We start from the raw sequence: 4376 nt of genomic DNA, 5'->3' as shown, positions 1-4376 counted from the left end.
ATCTCTTTCAACCTAAGCTAGTTGGAAGAAGGCCACTTAGAATGTGAACTTAGGTCAGTTTTCAAAAGGAAGGAAAAGATCTCTCAGGTGAGCACTGTCTAGAAAGGCCAGATGTGGTTAGGGTGCCTCCAAAAGATGGGTCCAACAGCCCAGCTGTGTGCAGGAATATAATTTCCAAATTTAAAAATCAGCACACAAGGTTTAAGAATCGGGTTGTTATTGTTTAAATTGAGGTATAAGATACATAATCTTATATCTAATCTTAAATGCATGCTAGAATATCTTTTTCATATGAATATCTTTTTCAATATCTTTTTCACCCAGATCAAGATGCAGAATATTTCCAGCAACCTATAAGGTTCCCTGTACACACTATGGTTTGTAGTCAACAAAGGAAAATGATTTAAAATCAGAACAGAAAGCCAGAAGGCAGGTAGGGAACTTTGAAACCTGGGCAGACTAAAGGCTGGACTGGGGGGAGGATATTAACTAAGAATGAGACAAACTCGAGTTTTGTATCCTCTTCATGGTGGGGTAGAGAGCTTCTGTGATTCAATTCAGTATGCCCATTGATCCTCACAGTGACTTTGCCATATAGTAAAGACTGAGCCCTCTTTTGCACATAAGTAAACAGAAGCACTCACATTCAGAACTGAATGCCTAGAATTTGCACTGCGGATTCAGCCACGTGGCAGAGTGAAAGTTGGAAGGCTTGGCGTCAGGTTACCTAGCAGTACCAATCCGGCCCGCCCATTGGCAGGCTTCCCAGGCTTCAGGTATAAAGGTTCAGGCCGACGGCCTTTAAACTTTACTGAACCCCGCAGGAGGAACTTTGATTTCCCCAGAGGCCGTGCACCTCTACAGTTTGGTGCCCCAGGCAGAACGGTGCGGAGACCTGTATGACGCTGGACCCCAGGTATATTAGGATAGGCCATAGCCTTGCTTAACTCTCCCCGGGACTCGTCTGAGGCTCTTTGAGCTTAAAAGCGGGGAGCAAGCCGAATATCCTAGAAAGAATAATAATTATTTTAAATCTCTCTGAGGATTAGAATGCAATAATCCAAGGATTCAGGAAACTATTGCACAAGTATAGTGCCTCTTGGCACCAAGGACAACGCGAGGCAAACATGTTGAAAAGCTCTGACTTAGGACAGCGAGGGCAGGTCTAGATTAAGGCAACAAACCCAAAGTGTACAGCCCTGAGGAACAGAGAAGACATCAGAGAAACACTGAAACATCTGCAATAGCAGCGTGAGGGGCAGTTTGCCGGGTTCCAAGGAAGGCAGGAGGAGCCACCCCGTAAGTAGAAGAGACCAGAGGCCGGAGCTCCTGCGCCCTGCAGCGATCACCCTGAGATCCGTGTGTGCTTGTGCGTTGCAGGATGACCAGCCCCAGCGGAGCTTCCTCAGGAACCGGCACCTGCTGCCTGATGTGGTGCCTGGAGCGGCTCCGCCTGGGACCCGAGCGCCTCCTGCGGGGCAGAAACCGGCTTTACCAGGATGCAGCCCGCCGAACCACGGCCCTCACGCCCGCCCGGTGCGCAAACGTGCTCACCCCGGACCGCATCCCCGAGTTCTGCATCCCCCCGCGACTCGTGCCCTGCCCGACTCTGACCGCAATCCGAGACTCCTGGGGAGAACAAGCAGGGATGACGACGGCGCGGGCCGCACGGACTGGGACCCGCGCTCGCAGGCCGCACTCTCGCTGCCGCACCTGCCCCGGGCGCGCACCACCTACGGCTTCTGCGCGCTGCTCGAGAGCCCGCACACCCGCCGCAGGGAGTCGCTCTTCCTCGGGGGGCCCGGGCGCCGCCGCGCTCCCGCCCGCGCCCCGTCCCCGGGCCCCCACCTACGGGGGCGGCGGCGGAGACCACCCCCTCACGCCCTGGGCGAGAGCTCCCATTGCGCCTCGCGAGGCCCGCAGTGGCTCCCTCCTGGACACGCTCGGCCCCGGGCCCCGCTGCCGCCGCTTCCTGCACACTTCCGAGGAGCTGCTGCGCCGCGTGCTGCGGGCCCAGAAGAACCGAGACCTGGCCCGCTCCTGCTCTGTTTCCAGCACGGACGGAGACGACGAGGACGAGAACGAGGGCCCCCCCGGCTCCGGCTCCCCGGAGCGGGCCCCCGGCGCGTCCCCCTCGCCAACTCCCAACTCGCGTCCCGAGCGCCTGGAGGCCGAGGGCACCGTAACTCTGGGCCGCGCCGGGGGCGCCCTGCGCCTGGCCGCTGAGTACAGTAGGGCCAGCGGGCGCCTCCGCGTCCGGTTGCTCCGTGCCGAGGGCCCGACTGGAGGGGCCGCCGAGCCCCGCGCCCCGGTCGGCTGCCGGATCAGCTTCGTCCTGAAGCCGCGGGGCGCCGTGGTCCGGCGGAGTCGCAGGGCCGTCTTGGAGCAGGACTTGTGCTTGGACGGGCTCTCGGAGGACGAGGTGCGCCGCCTGGCCGTGCGCGTCAAGGCCGAGAACCGGGGCCGCGGACTGGAGCGGGGCCGCCTGCTGGGCCAGGGCGAGCTGCTGCTGGGCCCCCTCCTGCTCCTCTGAGGGCGCGCTCTGCCGCGGAGTCTCTCGGACACTGATAGCCCCTTTGTACAAAATAAATGTGTTTTCATTCTTCTCAGGCCTTTGTTTACTCAGGTCCAGTATTGGCAGAGATGATACTGGATTAATTACCATGATAAAGGATGCTATATTTTGTGTTGTTCAGTCGCTCAATAGTGTCGCAGTCTTTGTGACCTCACTGACTGTAGCACTCCAGGCTTCCCTGTCCTTCATTATCTTCCGGAGTTTGCTCAAACTCATGTCCACTGAGTCAATGATGCCATCCAACCATCTCATCCTCTGTCAGCCCCTTCTCCTTCTGCCCTCAATCTTTCCCAGCATCAGAGTTTTTCCCACTGAGTTGGCTCTTTGCATCATGTGGCCCAAGTATTAGAGTTAAGGCTTCAGCATTGGTGCTTTAAATGGATATTCAGGATTGCTTTCCTTTGGGATTGCCTGGTTTGATCTCCTTACTGTCCAAGGGACTCTCAAGAACCTTCTCCAGCAGCACAATTCAAAAGCCTCAACTTTTTGGCGCTCAGCCTTTATGATCCAACTCTCACATCCATACACGACTATTGGAAAAAACCATAGCTTTGGCTATGAGGGGGCGTCCCTGGTAGCTCAGACTGTAAAGAATCTGCCTGCAAAGGATAGGGAAGATCCCCTGAAGAAGGGAATGGCAACCCCCAGTATCCTTGCCTGGGGAATTCCACAGACAAAAGAGCCTGCAGGCTACAGTCCAAGGGGTTGCAGAGTCAGACACAACTGTTACTAACACACACACATTTGTCTATGTGGATATTTTGTGTAGATACTGTCAACATTCTTTTTTAGTAAACGGTATGGAGTTTTGCAGTGGTGTTTCCCAATGTGGATAACCAATGGCATTTCCTGTGTTACCCAGGGTCTTATTGAGAGATAATGAATCACAGGAAGTATTAAAGTTAGAGGGTTTCCTGCTGGTCTCTTTGCTCCAATATCCTCATTTTGAAGTTTGTTCATTCCACAACATCCATTGAGACCATCTTAGAACATGAATTACTTTTGAAGCATTGTTTTAGACCTTGATCGAGAAAATGAGATGGAGAGAGAGAAACTGACTTGTTAAAGGTCAACAGTGAACTGTTAGTAGGAACTCTGATCTCGTACTCTTGGCTACATCTTGGAAAAACATAGAAGAATTGAAACCATTTTAATATTCTGAGCTTAAATAATAATTGTAATAGTTTTACAAATATCAACTTATTTAATTCTTAAAAAACAACCTTAAAAACTGGTATGGCTTTATCCCCATTTTACAGATAAGAGTATGGAGGTACAGAATAAAGACAAGCAGAATTTGCACCTAAGTTATCAGTATTTTCCTCATTAAGCTGTATAAGTAATCCTACAATGTCTGAAAGGCTTATCTTACTAGTGTTGTGAAACTGCAACTTATATCTGAAATTGTTGACTCTGAGGCTGAGGTCTCACGTTTCTCACCCTCCAGTAGAAAAGCAAATACATTAAAATGAGTGATTTATCATCTCAAGCTGCTGACATCAGGCATTGAGATGAGCTGGGTCTACGATTGTCTGAAGTGGAAGCTAAGGACCTCAGAGTCATAGAAAAAAGGGGTACCAGACTTATTGACACCAGGTGAGCTAATGTGCTAGAGCAGAGTCAAGAGTACCTATAATGTTATTCTTCCTCCTCTGGCTTCTGATGGTAATAATAGGTTTGCGTGGTGGTTTAGTCACTTGGGCTTCCCTGGTGTCTCAGCTGGTAAAAGAATCCACCTGCAATGTGGGAGACCTGCGCTCAGTCCCTGAGTTGGGAGGATCCCCTGGAGAAGGAAATGGTT

The 4376-nt window shown here is 52.0% G+C and overlaps 1 pseudogene; it reads left to right on the top strand.

Annotated features, from left to right (window-relative positions):
• The first annotated feature begins 728 nt into the window (after positions 1-728).
• On the top strand, positions 729-2605 carry LOC110129131 (C2 calcium-dependent domain-containing protein 4A-like; annotated as a pseudogene).
• The last annotated feature ends 1771 nt before the right edge of the window (positions 2606-4376 follow it).

This window comes from Odocoileus virginianus, chromosome 6, assembly GCF_023699985.2.
Source record: "Odocoileus virginianus isolate 20LAN1187 ecotype Illinois chromosome 6, Ovbor_1.2, whole genome shotgun sequence".
Lineage (NCBI taxonomy): Eukaryota > Metazoa > Chordata > Mammalia > Artiodactyla > Cervidae > Odocoileus > Odocoileus virginianus.
Note: the sequence above shows the minus strand (reverse complement) of the source record. Positions and strands in the feature narration are given on the sequence as shown.